Here is a 25,406-nt window from a genome sequence, read left to right on the forward strand (position 1 = left end):
CTTGATATCTCCGCTTTAGCTGTTATAAAAAGGGGCAACAGTACTAGCCGAGGGGATGATCGACTCTTATTTTACTCTTATCTAATTTCCCTTTGTATTTAAAACTTTGATCATCGACTCTCCTTGAGAAGTGATCCACTGTAACTTTGTTTGGATGCTTTAATATAAATCTGGTTGCTGTTCCATCTTTGATCCTGGAATAATCTCAAGCGTGTATCCCTAGAGGCTAAGGGCCCAGCCCTGGTGGAACACTTGCTCTTGTACCATTATCTTTAATTCGTGCGTGGTTTTTATTATCAGCTTTGATTGGTAATCTGGTGTGTTTTGTTATTTTATATTACAACTCTGTTATATTTACAAGATCGTTCTCTGTAACAGGAATATTGTATTGCTCATTCTGATTTTATAACGCATTGTTGTTCCTTTAAATCATTGATGTAACAATATTGTTCTTTTGTTGGGTCCCTATAATACTAGTGATTACCCCATTACTATTGTAGTTATACCCCATATTAATATTGTTGTGCCCCTATTGCCCCCATATTGTTATTACTGTGCCCCATAGAATCCCTCTATTGTTATTTTTGTGGCTTTATATTATTATTGTTAGGTCGGCTGGATTATATTGTGACTCCTTAGACTCCTATATATAGAAAGGAGGTTTTGTCATTTGAACATTGAAGAATTGTTCATTTATGTAATGTAAAGGAGGTTGCCCCCTTGAAGAGGCTGAATTGTAAGGCGTTGATCTATCTTTTCTATCTTTTCTTGAGCTGGTTTCATAACATTTGGTATCAGAGCTTTGGATTCTAGGGTTTCGCTGCTCCAAACAGGTCATCATGGAATTTTCGCTATAACTTTTTTTCTGTGATGTTTCAGAAGTTTAAAAAAAAAACCCATTTGAGAATAAAGCGCACTGAACCTCGAGTCCAAATTTCAGAGCTTTTCGTGCTATATTTGCGGAGATATGATATGAGGAAGTTGGTCTTTTTGTAGACTCCTGAATTACATTCCAAACAGGTGACCTAGGGAAAATCGTCATAAATTTCTCTCTAGGGATCGGATTGAAATTTCGTAAGAAGGTACAGAAATAGGACGGACTGTAGTTTCTTGTATGAATGTTTTAGATCCAAAGGTTGAAACAGTGACTTGTGGCACGTCGTACAAGTTCGCTCTACTAAAGTAGTCTATAATCAAGTCACTGTGGGAGATTTCGCATAACTCTTCCTTGGAGAATCCAATTTGGGTCAGACTTGTGGCATTGGAAAGAGGACATAGAAGGCTACTACAGGTCGTAATTTCAGAACTGGAGGATCTGAAATTACAGAGATACATCAGATTCAATATCAGGCTTCTACAAAGTGAAAAAAGGTGTGTAGTTTTTTTTTTTTAATTTTTGCGTAAGCTTGGTTTGAAGGAATTCAAAGGGCATAGTAAAGCATTATTATCGGTAACTGATGCCCCGAGGAAAGAAAATGCAAACACCTAGTAAGGAACCTGAAAGCTCTAGCATGACTCATGAAGAAGAGGAAGAAATGCTACATGATATATCAAAATTACAAGAACAAGTGCAACGAATGTCACGCTCACAAAAGCTAACAGAAGCTAAGATAAATGACGTGGAATCTAAGATAAATGGCGTGGAATCTAAGATAAAGGGCATGGGAGCTAATATGGATTATTCGAAGACAGATTTGAAGAGAGAAATGGAAGATTTTAAGACAGATTTGAAGACAAATTTGAAGACAAACATGGAAGATTTGAAGACAGATTTGACAAATTTTCTACAAGAAATACTTACTAATGGTGAAAAGGTTGTAAAGGAAACTCATGATGTGAACAAAAGAAATGTTAATCATGATTCCATAGACTCTAATGTTGGATCGAAGACCCACCATATTCCAAAAATCGATATGAGGAAGTTTGATGGCAAGGATCCCGCCACATGGATATTACAGATGGAGCAATTCTTCGATCTCAATAATGTGCAAAACACACAAAAGGTACGTATGGAAACTTTATATTTGGAACCAAATCAGTTTGTATGGTATCAATGGCTTTTCTCTCGTAAACAATTTATCACTTGGGAAATTTTTACGGAAGAATTGATAGCACATTATGAGGATACAAAAAGCAACACTTTTTTTAGCCAATTGATAAGTCTCAAACAAAAGGGTTTAATAATGGAGCACATTGAGGAGTTCCAAAAATTGAACATAAGGGTAAAAGATATTCCAGAGGAGCATAGGATTGATGTGTTCATAGGGTCTTTAAAGGATAATATCCAACATGATGTTCGCCTTTGGGAACCTGATTCATTAGAGAAGGCATTCAGGTTAGCAAGAAAAATGGAAAGCAAAATTTAGGCAACTAGGAAGCATACCACTCACAACTATAAAGACGGAAGTGTTGTTGCCCCTAGTCTTCCACAACCTATAAGGTTGACACCACAACAATTGGAAGAAAAAAGAGCAAAAGGGCTTTGTTACAGTTGTGATAGCAAATACACTAAAGGTCATAAGTGTGCTGAGAAGAAATTATTCTACATAGATTGTGAAGAGGAAGAAGAAAAGGAGCAAGAAAGGTCAAAAGAAGAGGATATACTCCAGGAACAAAGCCTAGATGAAGAAAAAATAAATCCAACCATATCTTGTAATGCATTGGCGGGAATTACCACTCCTCAAACCATCAAGATAGAAGGACAAATCAAGAAGAAAAAGGTAATAGTGTTGATTGATTCAGGAAGCACCCACAATTTTATTCATTGTAAGGTAGCAAAAGAATTGAATTGCTTCCTATATCCAGCACCAGAGTGTCAAGTGATGATTGCAAATGGAGGAACAATAAATTGCTCTAGAAAGTGCCATAATATCAAGCTATCCATGGGAGAATATGTATTGACTAGCCCAATGCTTTCCATTCCAATGGGAGGTGTTGATGTTGTACTAGGAGTCCAATGGCTACAATCCTTGGGTACAATAGCTTTTAATTTTCAAGAACTTTTCATCAAATTTTCTATGGAAGGAAAGGAAGTTGAATTAAGGGGTATTGCAGGGAAACCAGGAAAGATAATCAGCTCTAATGGTATGACAAAGCTTCTAAAAAAGGAGCAAAGAGGTGTAATTGCACAATTATGTTCGCTAGATGTTTCCACATCGGAATCATCTATTTCTCCAGATCTCCAAAAAGTCTTGGACAATCATTCCAAGGTATTTGAGACTCCCAAAGGTCTCCCACCTATGCGTGATCATGATCATGCTATTCATCTGATTCCAGGAAGTGTTCCTCCAAACATCAGGCCGTACAGATATCCCTATGTCCAAAAGAGTGAAATTGAACGTATGGTTGCAGAAATGCTAGAGGCTGGTATAATTCAACCGAGTCAAAGTTCTTTCTCTGCTCCAGTAGTATTGGTGCACAAGAAGGATGGATCATGGCGCATGTGTCTGGATTATAGGGAGCTCAACAAGCTCACTATTAAAGATAAGTTCCCCATTCCTGTCATTGATGAATTACTGGATGAATTGCATGGATCAATTTACTTCACCAAGTTGGATCTTCGTTCAGGATATCATCAAATCAGAATGAAGATTGAAGACATTCTGAAAACAACATTTAGAACTCATGAGGGTCATTATGAATTTTTGGTCATGCCTTTTGGCCTTACCAATGCACCTTCAACATTTCAAGGTTTGATGAATTCAATTTTCAAACCATTCCTTAGAAAATTTGTGTTAGTATTTTTTGATGATATACTAATCTACAGCAAGTCTTGGAAGGATCATGTTGAACATGTTGACAGGGTGCTACAACTATTGGAGGAGAAACAATTATATGCAAAAAGATCCAAATGTTTCTTTGGAGTCCAGGAGGTGGAATATCTGGGTCATATTGTATCTCATGAAGGAGTTAAGGTAGACCCTAGCAAAATTAAAGCCATTAAGGAATGGAAAATCCCCACATCCATAAAGCATCTGCGAGGATTTCTCGGGTTGACAGGGTATTATCGCAAGTTTGTTAAGAATTATGGGAGAATAGCAGCACCTCTAACAACATTATTGAAGAAAGATGCATTTTCATGGACTCCGGAAGCAACAAAGGCCTTTGAACATCTTAAAGAGGCAATGTGCCAAGCACCGGTCTTAGCTACACCGGACTTCACAAAAACCTTTATTGTGGAATGTGATGCTTCAGGAAATGGAATTGGTGTTGTTCTAATGCAAGATGAAAGACCCATTGCTTTTGAAAGTCGTCCAATCAAGGGAAAGTTTTTAAACAAAGCTATTTATGAGAAGGAAATGTTTGCAATACTCCATGCACTTAAGAAATGGCGACCCTACCTAATGGGAAGACACTTCAAGGTAAAAATGGATCATGATAGCCTTAAATACTTTTTAGAACAAAGATTATCCTCTGAAGAGCAACAAAAGTGGGTCACAAAGATGTTGGGTTATGACTTTGAAATCATCTACAAAAAAGGGAAGCAAAATGTGGTGGCAGATGCACTCTCAAGAAAGGATGAGGATGTGGAAGCATTGTTGTGCGCCATTTCTATTATCCAACCAGATTGGATAAACGAAGCAAGGGAGGAATGGAAGAATGATGAAGAAGTGTGGGCACTTATTCGAAAGTTACAACAAGATTCCAGTATGTCTAATACATTTAGCTGGAAAAATGATTCATTATGGTACAAAGATCGCTTATACCTCTGTAAGAATTCCCAGCTAAAACAAAAGATTCTTATGGAATTGCACACTTCTCCCTTAGGAGGGCACTCAGGATTTTTAAAAACTTACCACAGGGTTAAGAAGGAATTTTTTTGGGATGGCCTTAAAGTATATATTCAAAAGTTTGTGGCGGAATGTTTGGTTTGCCAACAAAATAAAGTTGAAACAATTAAGACACCGGGTCTATTACAACCTTTATCCATTCCAAGCCAATGTTGGGAGGAGGTTTCAATGGATTTTATCACAGGTTTACCCAAGTCTGAGGGAAAGAGTGTCATCATGGTGGTAGTTGACAGACTTACCAAGTATGCACACTTTTGTGCATTATCACATCCATTTAAAGCCAGTATGATTTCTACTGCATTTATGGAAACAATTCAAAAGCTACATGGAAACCCAAAGATTATTGTAAGTGACAGAGATCCCATTTTCACTGGAAATTTTTGGACAAAATTATTTTCTTGTCTTGGTACTCAGTTAGCTCATAGCTCATCTTATCATCCTCAATCTGATGGGAAAACTGAGATAGTAAACAAATGTTTGGAAGGATATCTTCGTTGCTTTGTATCTGATAAACAGACACAATGGGTCAAATGGTTGCCTCTGGCTGAATGGTGGTATAACACTTCCTTCCATACAACAACAAAAATGACCCCATTTATGGCACTTTATGGGTATCAACCACCATCCATCACATCATATTTAAGAGAAAATTCTAAGGTTCAGGCAGTGGAACATCACATCGAACATCAACAACAAGTCCTCCAACTCTTAAAGGATAACCTCGTGTTGGCACATAATAGAATGAAACAATAGGCAGATCAACATCGTAGTGAAAGAAGTTTTGATGTAGGTGATTGGGTATTCCTATGGCTACAACCATATAAGCAAATGTCCCTCAAGCAAGCTAAGAAGGATAATAAATTATCACCAAAGTATTATGGTCCGTACAAGGTGTTGCAAAAGATTGGTACTATGGCATACAAATTGGAGCTTCCTACAGCTTCTCGATTGCACCCAGTTTTCCATGTTTCATGTTTAAAGAAGGTTATAGGCGACAAGCTCCCAGTTCAAACAATATTGCCAGAACTTGACGAGGAAGGAAAAATTATATTGGAACCGGAAGAAGTCACAGAAACAAGAACTTGACAGCTACGAAATCAATCAATTTCAGAGTATCTTATCAAGTGGAAGAACTTATCCGTTGAAGATTCCACATGGGAGGATGAGAATTTTATGCAGAAGTATCCAGAACTACTCAAGCGTGTAGGACAACACTTTTTTGAAGGAGAGGGGCATGTTGGGTCCCTATAATACTAGTGATTACCCCATTACTATTGTAGTTATACCCCTTATTAATATTGTTGTGCCCCTATTGCCCCCATATTGTTATTATTGTGCCCCATAGAATCCCTCTATTGTTATTTTTGTGGCTTTATATTATTATTGTTAGGTCGGCTGGATTATATTGTGACTCCTTAGACTCCTATATATAGAAAGGAGGTTTTGTCATTTGAACATCGAAGAATTGTTCATTTATGTAATGTAAAGGAGGTTGCCCCCTCGAAGAGGCTGAATTCTAAGGCGTTGATCTATATTTTCTATCTTTTCTTGAGTTGGTTTCATAACATCTTTACAGAATGCTATTGCTGTTTAATTACAGAGTAACTGGGCTGTAACATTCTTAAGTTGGTATTATTGTATTCATCTATGGTTTATACTTAATTACGATTGTTGTTCAATTGATATTGCTGTTCCATTACGAATCGCGATCGTTATCCTTTATAATTGAGATTAATATTGGTGGTATTAGAGTCAGATTATTGTTTCTCTCAATATCAATGTGTGTTGTGCATGTTATTATTTCAGTTTACTATACATTCACAATTGGCTCTAAGCGTTTTTCTATATTTCATTGCTAATTGGTTGCCATTCCATTTTTATTTGCTGTCTGATTTATTCTTAGAGTAAGGATTGCTCTCTGATTTCTGTAGGATACAATTGCTGCCTTTATTTCCTTAGAGTAAGGTTTCGCTGTTTATCAAGACTAGTTGTTGTTCCATTTCCTAGTTGTTGTTTCAATTATAGTTGCTGTTCCATTTCCTGTTATTTGCATTGCCATTGCATTGAACAATCAGAAACTATAGTGAGCGTTGACATTCGTTGTCTAGTTCCCAAGTTGATGATTTGTTCCTTGATTGTCTTTAGTCACATCAATTTACAGAGGGATGAGTTATTGTTATTGTACCCTTGACTGATAATTTACTTAGTCTTCTAAATGCATGATTTAAGTCTTAAAGTGCTTTACTGTATGTAGATCTCATTTCAAGAATCCGTTTACTCTTGTATTTTCTTGAGCATTATACTACTAACATTACTCTAAAAAATGACTGCCTCAAACTGAGTACACTCTTTGAGATAACAAATCATTCCTGGATTGATAAGTTAATGTGAGGTAAATAGAGGTGAAAAAGACCCTTTTTATGGCTTGACATTTTGGTGTTGTTGCCGGGGAAGAGTGTAGCCATTTGTTTTTTAGAGTAGTGTAAGAACCTGTTAGGAAAGAACTGGGTTTTAAAAACGAAAGGTAAGAACCTGCGTGTGGAGTATGTAATAGCCCTGCTCCCCTGCCTGCTTTCCTACAGATTTGTTGCTATTTTGTTTGGGTAGAACTTAGCAGTTGATTTGAGTGCATGACTAAGCAGAAAAAGCCTGAAAAGAATCCCAAACCTCTACCCAAGCCCGATAAAGCTAAGGGGCTGGTGACCCTTGGCTGATCAACCTTTATAGACGAAATCCTTAAAAAAGCAGAATCTCAGCCTTCAGTAGGACCTAGAAAAGTTGCTTCTAGATAGCCTACTAGTTCCCTTCAGGCCACAGGATCACCATCTGTAGCCTTTGCTGAGGTGCACAGTCAAACCGAACAATAAGATTTTCAAGAAATTGAAAATTCTAGCCCAAAATCATTGCAAGAAGGGAAACTTAGCGATCTTTGTGAAGGAAGAGGAGAAACAGGAGAAACTGAAGAACCAACATCTCCTCTTGGGGTAATACAGCCATTAAGCAGCCCAGATAAGGGAAGTGCTGCAAAAATCATTTATAACGAAGTTGAAGAAATTCAAGAACCTGAACCCTCCCAGACATTAGACACTCTCATCATCCCAGATAAAGGAAGTGCTGTTAAGGCCATTCCCCCTCAGCAACCTAGGAATACCCTCCTAGACATCCCAGAAGGTTATTGGCATATATTTGACCAAATGGCCTAGAACCAGCCCAACACCCAAACCTCTACACTGCAATACCGCATTTTGGATACTGTAGCTAATGCACCTATGAAAGCAATTCCTCTTCAGCACATCCCTACATTCCATGGCATTACATCAGAAGATTCAGATGCATTCCTGTTCGAATTTGATGTGCTGTGTAGAGGATATGACTATACCACCAATCCCTAGAAACTGAAATTATTTCCCTCTACATTAAAAGGGGTTGCTCTAAGATGGTTTATGGGATAGGTGGTGGTGCTATAAATAACTGGGACCAAATGAAAGAGTCTTTTCTAAAAAAATATCAAGACTATTGTAGGTCTATAGAGTTAAAAGATGAAATATTTTAGATGATAGCCAAACCAAATGAAACATTAGAAGAATATGTAGAGCGTTTCTAGTACAATCTTCAAAGATCTCCTTATGCATCATTACCCTTACCTGATAATGTGTTAAAAACAAAAATAATTAGGTGAATGAAGGAACAATGGATTGAAACACTAAACATTATGGGGAAAGGAGACATTTATCAGGAAAATTTTACTGACATTATTGATTTATGTATCAGGAGCTTGAGAGGCAGCACAAGACTAAATCCAGCAGAACATGATCAATTTACAAGAGATAACAGAACTTCGGCAGAAGGAGTAACTCGTGTAGAAATTGGAAATTTATTAGAAAATTTTAAAACTGACATATTGGGGACACTGACAACACAACTTGATATTATGCAGGCCAAACAAAAGCAAGCAGAAGCAGAAATTTTTTTGGCAATCTTCTGTCCCAGATGCAGAAAGAAACACAGCAACAAGGAGTGTCCATTAGATGCAGTCCAAGTTTGCGCCATTTGTACAAAAGACCACTCCATAGAGAGTTTCCCCTCACTTCCTGGATTGAAAGCAGTATACAAGGAAGCAGAAGAAGAGCTAGAATTGGTGTATCTACTTAATCAACGCTGTCAATGGCAGCCACGACAAACAGGTATGTTTTCGGACCTAGCTTTTTCTTTTTAGCCTCCACAATATCATGCTCAACAATATAATACAATATGGAAAAATCAACCTCCCTTCCCGAATTGGTCACAACAATCATTTCCTTCATCGTCTCCATGGCCGAATCAAGCAAGCCAACCCAATTGGTCAAATTTTCCCTATACCCCACCATATTGGCAAAACAATGCATATCCAGCACAATGGGCTCCTCCTACTTCACAGAGTCTATCCTGGCAGACAAACCAACAAAGACCAATGAATCAACCAGTAGGAACCATCCCACTCCCTCAACCTACACTGCTAGCATTACAACAAAACCCCCAGCCTAACTTAAGACCGCAACTCCCAGCCCAACCCAACCCCAATCCAAATAATAAGCTGGTCCAATCCATTCAAATAATTGAGACACCAGAGATAGGAACTAATCTAAGGGAGTGTAATGATTGTCAATTAAGATCTGGGTGTATCATTGAAACAGAGGGAGATAAAACAGCTCAAGTTGAAAATCAATTACCTATGGAACAACCGCCACAAGAAGAGGAAGTGACTAGACAACAAATTCATAATCTAGCAACCACATCCTCTCCTCCATTCCTAGAACGCCTAATTATACCTCGACCTATACAATACTCTGATTTTGACATTCTGGGAGAACTACAAAACTTGTACATAAAAATCCCACTCCTCGAAGCCATTCAAGACATTTCGATATATGCAAAGACTGTCAAAGAGCTGTATAAAGAAACCAAGGAGGAAAATAACAAGTAACGCAAAATTCCAAGTAGTTGGCACTCTATCTGATTTATTATCAGGGAAAGAAACACCTGTTAAATACGAAAACCCAGGAAATCCAATAGTAACCGTACAAATCAATGGACAAACCTTCTCAAATGCCTTAGTTTGTCTAGGAGCTGCAATTAATATCTTAACAACCACCACTTGCCAAAATTGGGCATTACATCAGTCGAACCAACCTTCACTTTATTAGAACTGGCTGACCGATCTGTGGTTCGGCTAGAAGGCACACTACATGATGTCATGGTATCCGTTGACTCCTGGGAGTATCCGGTCGACTTTCTAATAGTAAACCCCAAAAACCGACTTGATGGACATCCATTGATCTTAGGCAGACCTTGGCTTGCAACTGCCGATGCTTATATTGGCTGCCGACAAGGCAGCATGACCATAGCTAGGGGGAAAATATCAAGAATCTAGCTTTATATCCCCCAGCGCAGCCAAGTGTCACAATAATCAAAACTAACAAGCATCCTGTATCATACCTTACCGATTTCAAAGACCAAACAGAAGATGATGCCATTAACATTTTTATTAGCCAAACTGAAACCACATCCCGCATACAATTTCACATGATAGAAGTAGCATTTGATAATGAATTAGAAGAAGATCCTCTTAAAGATACACATGATCAAACAATACCTACTACCTATGTCTCAAATAGTAAAATTGTAGAAATTGACCTAGGAAAGACTTTAAACATTAATGCCAACCTGACTCCCGAACAAGAAGAGAAGCTCATCCAACTACTGAGGAAATAAAAAGAAGCATTTGCATGGGACTATCCTGATATGAAAGGAATTGATCCCCAGTTATGTACACACCACATTTACATAGAAAAGGATGTGAGACCTATTCGCCAACCACAAAGGAGACTTAATCCTTATCTAAAGGATGTTGTAAAAGCTGAACTTCAAAAAGTTTTAGATGTCAACTTCATATACCCTATCTTCGATAGTAAATGGGTCTCTCCACTTGTTTTGGTACCAAAGAAGAATGGAAAGTGGAGGATTTGTGTAGATTATAGAGAGCTAAATAAAGCAACACAAAAAGACCACTTTCCCCTTCCATTCATTGACCAAGTATTAGACACTCTAGCAGGAAAGAAATTATTTTCTTTCTTAAATGGCTTCAGTGGAGACAATCAGATTCAAATTGCCCCTGAAGACCAAGATAAAACCACTTTTACTTGTCCTTGGGGAACATTTGCGTACAGAGTTCTACCTTTTGGTTTATGCAATGCTCCTACCACATTTCGAAGGGCTATCCTCAGCATCTTTTCAGACTTAATAAATGAAGGACTCGAAGTATACATGGATGATTTTACACCATACGGAGACGATTTTGACCCAGCATTGGACGCACTGGAAAAAGTTCTCCAGCGCTGTAATGCCACTAGGCTCTGTTCGAGCCATGAAAAATGTTATATGATAATGATTGAAGGACTTATTCTAGGCCATTATATCTCAACAACTGGCATACAGGTAGACCCAACCAAAATTCAAATAATTTTACTAATTCCCACTTCCACCACTCAAACAGAGGTACGCAATTTTCTTGGAATTTCTGGTTATTATAGAAGATTTATAAAACATTTTTCGCATATTGCTGCACCTCTATATGCATTGATAGGTAATGTTGACTTTCTTTTGATAGAAAAATGTGACTGTGCTTTTCAGGATCTAAAGAAGCTTGTGTCCACAACCCCAATCCTTCGAGGATCAAATTGGGACCTTCCATTCCAAATTTCATCAGATGCCTCAGATACAGCTATTGGAGCAGTCCTTGGGTAGGAAGAAGATAAAAAAGCATATGCAATTTATTATATTAGCAAGAATTTATCTCCTACTGAATTGAATTATACTGTTATTAAAAAGGAATTTCTAGCTGTAATACATGTTGTCAATAAGTTCAGGCATTACATTACTGGATATCCTATTATCTTGTATACAGATTACTCTGCCATAAAATATTTAGCAAATAAACCAATCACAAATGGTAGAATAACTAGATGGCTGATTTTATTACAGGAATTTGATATTACAATCAATGACAGGCCTGGAAAAGAAAATCTTGTAGCTGATTTTCTCTTGTGCATGCCAAAACCAGTGGATGCAACAACAGTTGAAGATCAATTTCCAGATGAGAATTTGTTTGCTGTCACTGTTAAAGCACCCTCGTATGCTGATGTTGTGAATTACTTAGTAGTAGGTAAATTACCAAAACATCTGACCCCCAATGAATGAAAACAGATTGTCGAGCGAAGTGCTTGATTTTCTTGGATTGGGGCTACCTGTTCCATACAGGGGCAGATATGCACATCAGGAGATGCGTCCGCGAGGATGAAATTTTTTATATTTTGAAAGCTTGTCACCGGACCATGTTGCGGAAACTTTGCCGATCGGAGAACTAGACATAAGGTGCTGCAAACATGGTATTATTGGCCCATGATATTCAAAGATGCAAAGAAGTTCGTTCAATCTTGTGACAGTTGCCAAAGAACAGGACGCCCTGGTCAGTCTGACGAAATGCCCCTGAATCCACAACTGGTTATTGAACCATTCGAGTGATGGGCACTCGATTTTGTTGGTCCAATTAACCCATCCTCGAACCAGAAAACATATATTCTGGTAGCAACAGAATATGTCACCAAATGGGTTGAAGCAGAGGCATTGCCGAGAGCTACAGAGGATTCCGTCATACAGTTCCTGTTCCATATATTTGTGCAATATGGGCTTCCAAGAGATATAATTATAGATGGTGGACCACAGTTTTCTGGTAACAAGATTGCTGCAACACTAAAAAACTATCATATCCAGCATAAAATTACTACTCCATACCACCCACAGGCAAACGATCAAGTAGAAAGCAACAATAAAATAATAGAAGAAATCTTGACAAAAACCATTGCGTCACGTAGATGCGACTGGGCTGCAAGATTACCAGAAGCCTTGTGGGCTTACAGAACAACATGGAGAAGCACTATTGGCCATTCACCATACCAATTGGTATTCGGAAAGGAACCCATTTTTCCCATAGAATTCGAAATCTAAACATTGCGAACAGCACAAGAAGTTGGTCTAGATCTAAACGAGGCACAGATTAATATATTACAACATATCAATGAGCTAGATGAGATTAGGCTATCTGCCCTTCAACATACTGCATTAATCCAACAACAGCGAGCTAAATGGCATGACACTCTCATTAAAAAGAAAGTCTTTCGCGAAGGAGATTGGGCGCTCTTATACGATTCCAGGTTTCAGGATTTTCCCGGGAAGCTTCAGACTCGTTGGCTGGGGCCATACGAAATCCAAAAGGTACATGATAATGGCACCCTTACCCTAATCACCATTGATGAATCTGGACATACCTTCAAGGCAAACGGCCACCAAGTTTGACTATACCGCAAACCACTTACTCGGGAATCCTTCTACCAACAACTTCGCAAAGATTCTGACATGCAAATTTAGGAAGAGAAATCTTCCTCACCTCTGGTTCATTAAAGTGATTTAACTGTTTTTAAATTTTGTACATAATTCTTTTGCTTTGTTAGCATAAATTATTCTCTGTACATATTTTTTTGCACTTTGCTATTCCTTTGCGAAGAATCAACAATTCTATTGTTTTTCCTGTTCCTTTTAGAAGGAACAACACCTTCACTGTCTTGCTGATTCCTTTCTTTCAGCTTGCATTTTTCTGCTATTCCTTTTTCGAAAAAGGGACAACACTGTTGTTTTTGCTGTTCCTTTTCCAAAGAAACAACATTTGTGTGCATTATTGTTTTTCTGCTATTCCTTTTCCAAAGGTACGACACTTTCGTTTTGTTGTTCCTCTTCCGAAAGAACATCACTTTTTGTATTAACTGTTTCTTTTTCACTTTGTTGTTCCTTTTCCAAAGGAACAGAACTTTTGGTTTCTACTGTTCCTTTTCCAAAGGAACAACACTTATGTTTTTTGCTGTTCCTTTTCCAAAGGAACGACACTTGCGTTTTTTGTTGTTCCTTTTCCAAAGGAATGGCACTTGCATTTCTTGCTGTTCCTTTTATGAAGGAACAACACTCTTGGTTTTTGCTGTTCCTTTTCCAAAGGAACGACACTTGTGTTTTTTTGCTGTTCCTTTTCCAAAGGAACAATGCTTGTGTTTTTTTGTTGTTCCTTATCCAAAGGAACGATAATGGCATTTTCTGCTGTTCCTTTTCCAAAGGAACAACACTTGTACTTTTTTCTCTTCTTTCTTGGAATAACAACATTCTCGCATTGCTTTTATTGATGCTTGTTCTCCTTGCTGTTCCAATTAAAGGACAACTGCCGTTCTTCTCAATATATGATAATTTCGAGTCTTTTTGGAGCACAGTTATACACTTATGCAATGGATACAAAACTAGAGCATACTGAAATCAATAAATCATATGAAAATCGCTATTTTTACAAGAAATTTCTTTGAATTGATAAGAGGAAAGAGGAAAGGACACAATTATCCATCACTTTTGTTGTCATTATCCTACTAATATTGATATGATTGCTTATCTTTATCATGGTGGTTCTTTTTTAAAATTCCCATAATCTTCTTTCATCATTATTAAGGAATAGGAACAAGGGGTATATTTTTATATTGAGATGTTAAGACTTCTTCCACCATTCCTACTCTTAAGGAGTGCTGAACCACCATTTGTGTATACATAGGAAAGTAATTTATAAAAGAAAGAAAGAAAGAAAAGAATGATTATATAACTTATGGGTTGTCAAATGCAGGATAGGGGGTCTCATCAAGAGCCAACCTACCATGATCATAAGGAAGAAAGTGAAGTGGCATTCCCACTATGGCCACCACACCAGGGATATGATCCAAGAGGCACATCAAAAAAAATAAAGAGTCCTTGGAACAGGAGGTCTCATCATGATCCGGCCTACCCACCTTTCACTCCTTCTTGGTGAATGTCATTATGGTTTAACTAGTTACCAAGCCAGCATAATGGCCTCTGTTTTGACATTGTACAACACTTCCTAAGCATACACAAAGGATCATGGTTCCATGGGTGAAACAAACAACTTTGTCAAGGTTATGGACACCTATTGGCAGCAGAGCTTTGTTAATGGTATTGAAGTCACATTCCTTATACACCAATAGTAATCATTAACACCCTTCTTTGTCTTATACCTTTGTAATATGTCACATGAGATTATGTATATCATTTCCCCGAACCATTAAACACATGAAAATATATTACAACCAATCATGACGGAAAAAGTTGATAATGACCACATCGAACTTTTTGTGCACGTCAGCTGTCCTATCCTCCCAGCCTTGCATCATATCATAACATTCTCTTATTTGTTAAGTGATCCCTATACACCTCGATTTCGGCAATCTGCTCCTTTTGTAAAACATGGCATTTCGACATACGCTGTTACTTTATGACTCTATACTATGGCAAGCCGGCACACCGCTCTGTCATTTGATGGCCGAGGATGACCTATCACATTGCAGGGGGGAGGCAGGTGACCTCATAATTTACTGGTATATGTGTCAGATTATTATTCGGAAAACTTTTTACTTGGAAATAGTAAGGCTCAATGGTATATTTTTTTTCAATCTGCATGGCTTGTTGTTCCTAAGCCATTTCCTTATTATGCTTTGTAGCAATTAGTAAGTAACCTAGGATTTGAGCGAGCCCTATTGTTTCGTTATTTCCTCTGTAATTCTAACAGTTTGAACAACCTGTTGTTCCATTGCTGTCTCTACATTTTCACAGTGAGCTAAAGCATGGGAGGAAGTTCAATTCGGAGAGAACCTTAGGTATTGACAGTTTCTGATGCTGCACGGGAAATCCTGGCAAGGGCAGGATGGCTAGTTTATCTTAATCGTTTATAGGAACCCAACGAGACCGTAGCAATAGAATTCTTTCAGAACTTGCAAGAATATCACTCCACAATAAGGGGGAGACACATAGCAGTCACCGATGACATAATTGCAGAGGTCTCGGGACTTCCAGCCACTGGACCTGTATGGACTCGAAGGAGAGACTATGAAAGATCATGAAGATCTTCCAAGATGAAGGCCAGAACTTGAGGAAAGGGAGTCCTACCAGCAGCATTGGGCAAGCTGTGGGAAGAATTGGTGAAGATCATCTAGAGCTACATCACCTGCGAAGACAGGAAAGACGTGGTAAGAACACAACACCTTAAACTCTTAGCTGTATTAAAAGAGAAGTTCTCTGTGAACTTACCTGCATTTTTAAGTTCATTACTTAATGATGTCGCCCGAAGTATGAGGAAATCACAACATGTAGAATCAGTAGTAAGTCACCATGGGCTGATACAGCTAATAATTGGCCACAGTCTTGCTCAGCAACAGAGCAGATGGGAAGAGCTAATTGCCATGATAGAAGGAGGACTGACTATGCCGGCCCCAAAACATAAGCATGCTACCAGTACACTAGATAGACCATTGAAACAGAGGAAATTAGTCAGATTGGCATGGATTAGAGGGAGGTTGGAAAATTCCCAAGGGGATACTAGCCAACTAGTGGAGATAGACGATTCAGGGGATGAGCAACCCCCACAATTGGAAGGAGAAGAGAATGAGAAAGGATTGGAAGGAAATGAGGAAGGAGAAATAGAGGAAGAGGCCAAGCAGCCTGGGCAGGAGGAGGTAGAAACAGAGCAACACAAAGATAGTCCATTGCAAAATCCATTGAAAGAGGATGAATTCGCCAAAATTCTGGCCAATATGGGTGAATATGCCCAACCTCTCAGCCCGTTAGGCCTCCATATTGAGGAAGAACCAAAAGAGCATTCTACTTAGGACAAGAATGCACCCGAGGAATTACGCGACAAGGAAGTAGAAGAAGAGAATCATCATATTCATGATGAAGGTATGATAGGAGAAAAAAGTGATACAGAGGAGGAACAATCTGTTCCCAGCCAGACTACACTAAAAGAATTCCAGGAAGAAGAAGTGGTGGAAAAAGAAGTCACCCAGGAGATAACAGAGCCAGCTAGGGTTTTTACTTTGGAGCAACCTGAACAAAACAACGAAGGAGCACCCCAAGAAGAAAACTAGAAAATTGGCCAAGGTGATAGCCCAGGCCTGACTAAACAGACAACTGTTCTTTCTAAGGAAACATAAGAAATTAGAAGATTACGAAAAGAACAATAAAGATTGTTGAATGTGATAGCACGACTTCGACAACAAAGCAGGGTTTTGAAAATGAGAAAGAGAGCAAAAAGGATTTCAGGGGTAAGACATGCAACCACTCCGGTGAGACCCCCAAAGAAAAAGGTTTGGAGGACCCACGACCAACCTGCTGTTCAAAACCCTGTTGAAGAACAGTCTGCCGTTCAAAACCCTGTTGAAGTGCAGACTGCCATTCAAAAGCAAAAGGAAAAGCATTCAACTATTTCCCATGTTGAACTGCAAACAGATGATATATCGGCCTATGACAAAGAAGTTCAGATAGAGGCACAGTCCTCTGAGGGAATGTAGACTCTAAACATGAGGCGATGCAATAAGAAGATTCAAGTAAATATTCCACTTGCCACTACTACGTGGGACAGTGATCCAAGGACAATAACCCTACGAGAGGGTTTGATGCAAGCTCAGTAAGCAATAGAAAAACTCACAGAACAAACGGTTTCTTGAGAAAGGTATGAAGAATTACAACAACAGCTAAGGAATGTTAATCTATCTGAAAGCCAAGCTTTTGAAGGATGGTGGAAGGAAGAAGAGAAAGTTACAAAGGTAACTCATAGGTTAGATGTAGTTATCAAGCAGATGGATACCATATGCTCTTTGTATATTGACGTCCTAGCATGTAGAGCCCCTTCTAAGAATTATGCCTTGTTTTAGTGGAACGATATTTGCAATTGAAAATTAGGGCTGTCAAAGCAGGAGCCCCTATACAAATTAATACTATTGATGATTTTATAAATTGTTGTAAGCACTATGGAGTAAAGGTTCAAAGATTACTATATGAATTTTATCTGCACAACCTCGTGTTAGATCAAGAGACAGAGCAAAACCCGAGTTAATCAAATCAAATGGCTTAAAGCCTATAATTCCTTCCAAAGACAAGTAAACAGATTAGACTTAGGGTAAGAGCTGAACCTAGAGATCCATTACAGTTATGGAATAAACACAGGAGTCTCATGAGGACTCCGGGGGTGATTAAAGCATTAGGACCCATTCATACAAAAATCAATCGGCAAGGGATAGAATACTTCTTCACCATTAAGGACCTTGCCATTGCAGCTGCTAAATTTCGATACTAGAGCTCTAATCCAAATATCCAACTCAGGGAACCATTTAATTATGAAAACTTTAAGTTATCCGCTGATCGCTTGAGCCTCTATGGTGAACTTATCTTAAGGCAGGGCCATCTCGGTTAGGATATAGGTTCAGGAGTCTGATTATTTGACACCCTACACCTGGGTACCAAGCCCTGTATGAGATGATTGAAGGCTAGACAGGCCATCCTTTTGAACACCTAGTTAGGCGTCATGGTTGTAGACCACCACATGAGATCCCATCTCCAGCCTACTCTCTCACTGCCTTACATGTCAACGGCAATGTTTTCATGAGGGCATGAAAAAGAGTAAGTAGGGGGGTGTGTGGAGTACTGAAGAAGGTATGTTTTTATTGATTATTTTGTCATCTTTTCTTTAGAACTCGTAACCTCTTTGCATCATGAACTAGGTAGATAATAAGAAATCATGACAAAATCTATAGGATTTATACGCAACACGAAAAAACTAATAATTGCTATTTCTTATGCAGGAAAAGGGAAAAACGAAAGATTGCCATTCCAAAGAAAAATACAGGGCCAAGTTAACTGCTATCCCTTTGGTGGGGAACCATATGCAGACAAGGCGATCCAAACTGAAGCATATCAGCCAAGGAAAGGAAAAGGAGATATCGAATCAGCGCAAGAGAACAAACGGATAACTAGGAATTAACAGTTTGGCGAATCCCTCAGGATCCTTTGATCCTGAGGGATCACTGCCTTAACTATTTTTTCATCCTTGATATCTCCGCTTTAGCTGTTATAAAAATGGGCAGCACTGCTAGCCCAGGGGACGATCGACTGTTATTTTACTCTTATGTAATTTCCCTTTGTATTTAAAACTTTGATCATCGACTCTCATTGAGAAGTGACCCACTGTAACTTTGTTTGGATGCTTTAATATAAATCCTGTTGTTGTTCCATCTTTGATCCTGGAATAATCTCAAGTGGTGTATCCATGGAGGCTAAGGGCTCGGCCTTGGTGGAACACTTGCTCTTGTACCATTATCTTTAATTCGTGCGTGGTTTTAATTATTAGCTTTGATTGATAATCTGGTGTGTTTTGTTATTTTATATTACAGCTCTGTTATATTTACAAGATCATTCTCTGTAACAGGAATATTGTATTGTTCATTCTGATTTTATAACGCATTGCTGTTCCTTTAAATCATTGATGTAATAGTACTGTTCTTTACAGAATGCTATTGCTATTCAATTACATAGTAACTAGGCTATAACATTCTTAAGTTGGTATTACTGTATTCATCTATGTTTTATACTTAATTACGATTATTGTTCAATTGACATTGTTGTTCCATTACGAATCGCGATCGTTATCATTTATAACTGAGATTAATATTGGTGGTATCGGAGTCAGATTACTGTTTCTCTCAATATCAATGTGTGCTGTGCGTGTTATTTATTTCGGTTTACTATACATTCACAATTGGCTCTAAGCTTTGTTCTATATTTCATTGCTAATTGGTTTCCATTCCATTTCTATTTGTTGTCCGATTTATTCTTAGAGTAAGGATTGCTCTTTGATTTCTGTAGGATACGATTGCTGCCTTTATTTCCTTAGAGTAAGGTTTCGTTGTTTATCAAGACTAGTTACTGTTCCATTTCCTAGTTGATGTTTCAATTATAGTTGTTGTTCCATTTCCTGTTATTTGCATTGCCATTGCGTTGAACAATCTGAAACTATAGTGAGCATTGACATTGATTGTCTAGTTCCCAGGTTGATGATCTGTTCCTTGATTTTCTTTAGTCACATCAGTTTACAGAGGGATGAGTTATTGTTACTGTACCCTTGACTGATAATTTACTTAGTCTTCTGAATGCATGATTTAAGTCTTAAATTGCTTTACTATAAGTAGATCTCATTTCAAGCATCCGTATACTCTTGTATTTTCTTGAGCACTATACTACTAACATTACTCTGACAAATGACTGCCTCAAACTGAGTACACTTTTTGAGATAACAAATCTTTCCTGGATTGATAAGTTAATGTGAGGTAAATAGAGGTGAAAAAGACCCTTTTTACGACTCGACATCCTACACTTGTCTTGGATTCCCTACACATCCTCAAAGAAAATCAGATGCCAAATGATTACCCAATCCTCCATTCTTTCTTCCAAAGTGAAGATAAGAATGTTGTGTCTAACTCTCCCTCTCAATTGGGGAATATATGCCCATTCCTTGAAGGAATGTACCCAAGCTCCTGTTGACCAGGAACTTGGCCAAGCTCCCTTTTAATCAGGAACTTGTCAGAGCTCCATCTTAGCTAGGGATTCTTCTGCAGATCAACAACTTCTTATTTGTGGGTCCTTCATCTAGTTGGATCTCCTTCTTTCCTTGATGTCATGAAGTTTTGTTGTGCTTCTTCTTTGTAGGGCATCATCCATTCACTTTCCTTCTTGGTTTGTCATGTCATTCCTTCCTTTGTGGAAATTGGCCTTCTTGACACATATATGGAACCTTTGTCATATGGCTACTTCTTTTTATTCATTTTTATTTCAAGAATTTCCATCCACCACATGAATTCTAGTTGTACTTGCACTTACAACTCTTGTTCTAGTAGCCCTGCATGACTCCATCTAGATATTACTCAAGAATTCAAAAATAACATTAAGTCAAATAGTAGCTTACGACATGGGTTTTCATGATGATATCTTATTGGCTTGAATCATAAACATCCTGTATTTTTTACATCTCCAAGGATTTTCTAGTTGTCAAAGGTCCATTGATCTTTTTCTTCCTTAGTCAGAATTATTGTGCCTTCTTCTGGGAGATGTCTTCAACAAATCCGTCAAATGTTGATTCCTAGCATCCATGGTGTCCTTTTTATCCTCAATCTCTTTTCCCATATGCTTCTTTATAGGTTACTTAGTCAACCACCTCATACTTCTTTTGAGGACATTTCTCATGTTGACCTTTATCAATGTATGAATCATGTCTTCGAGAATATTCTTATTGAAAGAGATCTTCCTTATTCTTGACCATACTTTTTGAGCCATTCCCCATGCTCATTAACACATAATATGACATTACTTTTAAACTGAACACATAGATGCACACATACCTCATCTTATTTCTTTCCTTTATCATCTCATCTTCCTTTGACAACTTCTTAGATTGAGATTACCTCAATCCCCTTAGCTTAGCTACATCTTTCCTTGACTGCATGTCATCCTTTCTTGAATCCCCATAAGTGGAATTCCTATTGAGACATCTGCTTTTCCTAAAAGTCATGAACCTTCTATTGAAGATTCTATTGGAGGATCCTAGTAGTCCTCATCCTACAAATTCTCCTTTTTGCTGATGATAGTGGTCCTCCAAGATGATTCTTTTGGATCATGATCATTCCTTTATGCCTTGATGAGTTCATCTAATGGCTTCATACTTCCTACATGAATAACTTTATCTATGGTATTTCTACACAATGCTCCTATATTCTTGAAGATTCCATTTTCATAAACCATGCATTATATCCTACTTCGAGATACTCAAAACTTTGAAAGAAGACTTATGTAAAGAAGTTGACCTAGTCATAGTAGAGGTCTGGAGGGTCCTCCTTTTTCTTCTTCTTATCTTCTTCTTTCACTTCTTGGGTAATGTGAGCTTCTTATCTTTTCCACTTGTTGTTGTCCTTCTCAAACTTGGGACAATCCCTTTTGTAATGTCCATAATCTTAATATCCAAAGCATTGGATTTTGGACATATCTTTGTTGCTTGTCCTTCATGGACCAAATTTGCCAAATTTTCCCTTTCTCTTGGCCATGGTAGAGAATGCTTTCTCTTTTCATCCCACATCATCTTTGGCTTTGAGTCTAGTCTCCTCAATTTTTCATAGAGACCAAAGTTCACTTAGTGGGGTAGCTTCCTTCTTGGCATATATACTTGATGTGAAGTTGCCCCAATCCTCAGGTAGAGCATTGAGTACTACAGTTGTCATTTCTCTGTTAGACATGAATTCTCCTAGTTCTTGAAGTTGATCTCTAATCTTAGAGATTCTCATCAAGTATGGAGCTATTCCTTCCTTGTATATATTCATCTTGTACAATTCATTATGTAGTGATATCACTTTTCCATCTATGCTAACCGAGAATAGCTCTATCAATTTATCATAGATTTCTTTTGATGTTTCAAGCTTGGAAACATAAGGAATGAGAGAGTCCTTGATGGATTATATTATAATACTTTGAGCTCTTGTTTCATCCATACTGTACTTTTCTAAGCCTTGAGTTTGTTCCTTAGCAAGGACATTGACATCCCCTTTGATGTGGTTTAGAAGTTCATTCTCCTTGAGAAATAAATCAATCCTCTTTTTCCATGCAAGGAAATTAGCAGTCCCAATCAATTTGTTGCTTTCCATGCAAAAATACATTGATATATGTTTAGAAGGGGACATACAGATACTTAATTGATAGTGTTTATGATGTAGTAGTCTTGCTTCCTTCTTGAAGAGTCAATGATTTTCGTTCTTGGATCTTGATGATCTTCAAATTTACTTCTTCAAAGAGACTTGATTGATGATGAAGACTTCTTGGAGTGTGGGAATTTGACTTGGAATGATTTTCTTTTGAGGATGATGTAACTTGATGTAGGTCCTTCTTTTAATGGATATTCTTGTAGGTGCCTTTGTATGAAAGGCTTCTCTTATTTCTTTGTAGTCTTCCTTGATGGATAGTAGATGGTATACCTCCTTGTTCTTGATGTATCTGAGACTTTTGTCTTGATTCTTCAACCTTGTATGTGTTCTTTATATTCCCTTCCTTAATACGTCACCTTAGCTATGATACCATTTTGAATAATCGAGGGCAATTAGTTATGATATGATTCTTCTAGAAATGATAACAATTTGTGAAACACTTTTACTTTTTCTTGCTAGCTTGATATTCTTCTTATTATTAGTGTATGTTATTTTACTTCGTTAAACTACTACCAAAAATACAAGAGACAAGAACAACAGATGTTGGCTCTCTCCTCGGGAAAAACCTTTCTCTCTTAAAGAGGAAAACTCTTTCTCAAATTTATCTTATTGAAGATTCTATTGATAAATACAAACCCTAGACCCTTGACAAGAATATCCTCCAAGAACAAGTCAAGTCTTTGTCCTTCTTCTTGCAACACTTTTTCCTCCTTCTTTTGGCGAAAAATATCTACACCCTATCATGTTGAACAATGCACCTGAGTCCAAGTACCACACACACCCCATCACTGTGTTGGCCATGCATGTGATAAGGGTGAAGTCGAGCTCGAACTGTGAATCCAAAGATTCATTGGATGCTCCTCTTGATTTCTTCTTGCTAGACCTTTTTTGTGGACATTTTGTGGCATAATTCCTGAATTCATGACAATTGAAGCATTTAATTTTGGACAAATATTTCTTCTTTCCCCCTTGGCTGGGTTCTGGTTTGGTTTACTATTTCTTCCCTTTTCCCTTCTTTACCTTTCCAACTAATGCAAATTTTTCTTCATCCTCTCCCTTGGATGAAGTCCCATCTCTAGTATTCCACCTTATTTCCTCATGTACCAAATCATACCATAAGAATTCTCAATTCAGTAATTGCTCCCTCCCGTTCACCGAATCTTGGTAGCTATGATAGCTCTTGGGAAGGCCTAGAAGGGATAGGCTTACCAAGTCATCATATGAAATAATAACACCATCCTGCAAGCTCATCACAAACCTGTGTGAACCGACTCAGTTACTGTTGAATAATGTCATTCTTCTGCATCTTGATATTTCAAAGTTTATCCTTGAGTGTCAATATCCTATGTCAGTTGTTATTTTGGGACAATTTGTCAATGCCCACCACATTGCGTAAGGAGTTTCTTTCCCATGGAGATTTGTGACTATGTGGTCTCACACTTCCTCCAAGATTATTCTCCTCACCTTGGCTACATCTTTATTCCACTAAGGAAGGCTCTGGGCATCAGATGCATATGGTTTTGCAACATATTTCTTGATATATTCTAGAAATCGATTGTTATCCATTACTGCCTCCATGTGATCCTTCCATGCAATGAAATTATAGCTACCTTCCAAGGCATACTCTAGTCTCAGCTCATTGAAGGTCATCTTCACAACTATGTAGAGATTCTACTACACTGAACTGCAAATTTGATTCTCCTGAGAAAAAAATTTAAAGTTCTCGCTCTAATGTGAATCTTGCTCTAATACCATGTAGAAACTATGGTGTATATTTGCAACTTCTCTTGAATTCTTAATCAAAATCACAAGACACAAACCTACTCTACTTCTCTGTGGAAATCAATTCAAAATTTAGAACATCAATCACAAACATGCAATGACAAATAGTACACATGCACACAATATTTTTCCAGGGTAAAGTAATTTGTTAAAAAATCATTTACCTACTTGCATTAATATGATGAATAGAGATGTATTACAATTTCTTTGCTCAACTAAGCACAACCCGCAAGTGAATAACCTATATCTCTTCTCATTGAGAAGCTTTGACCCATAATTAGTCAATTTATTCCTCTTCTTGAGCCCCTATTTCCTTGCATAATTCCTTGAGAAATTAGGCCCCTATTATTTAGTAAATTCCTCTAATTGATTTCACAATTCCCAAGGTTGATCATCTGAATGCATGCACCACCTGTACACTCAAAACTAGTCTACACTTGATGTTACACTTCCTTGGAATATACACCACAGCCCGGGAACTCGAATTCTCTTCATGAAATAGATATTTTGGGCTTATTTATCAGTTAAGTAGATGGTCATTGAGTTACACTAAAGTCTCACTACATAACTGACCTTCCACTAGTTCCTCCAACAATTGGAACTAGTTTAACTGAAAACAACTTCAAATAACTGACCTTGATTGCTTTAAATTAGAAATAACACATGCTTAACTGAACTCCAAGCCCTCTAACTCGAATTTACTACGTAAACTAGGTGAAAAAATCCATATCACACAAGTTAACTGCATCCAAGTTGTCTATTGATGTGGAAATTTGAATTTTCTCAATTTAATCAAGGAAAAATCAAATTGAGATTTTCTTGTTGCATTTTTCAACAAAAATGGTCAACCATCACTCTTCTTTAGTGACTGTGAACCTCCTATTATGACCATAGAGGAGTTGGAAAATATTTTAGTTGAGAAGCCATAAATCTTTGAAGAACCCATAAGGGAGGAAGAACCCATATCAACTAACCAAAACATGGTTGAGAATAGGCAAACTGAGCTCTTTCCTATCAAAGAAACCAATGGGGAAGCCATAATGAAAAATATAAGCCCCACTGCTCTCCCACACTTCCATGGCCTAAATTTTGATCAACTAACCAAAACATGGCCAAGAATAGGTAG

Source organism: Pinus tabuliformis, chromosome 6, assembly GCF_031772625.1.
Source record: "Pinus tabuliformis cultivar Carrire ecotype Pingquan chromosome 6, CPIR1, whole genome shotgun sequence".
NCBI lineage: Eukaryota > Viridiplantae > Streptophyta > Pinopsida > Pinales > Pinaceae > Pinus > Pinus tabuliformis.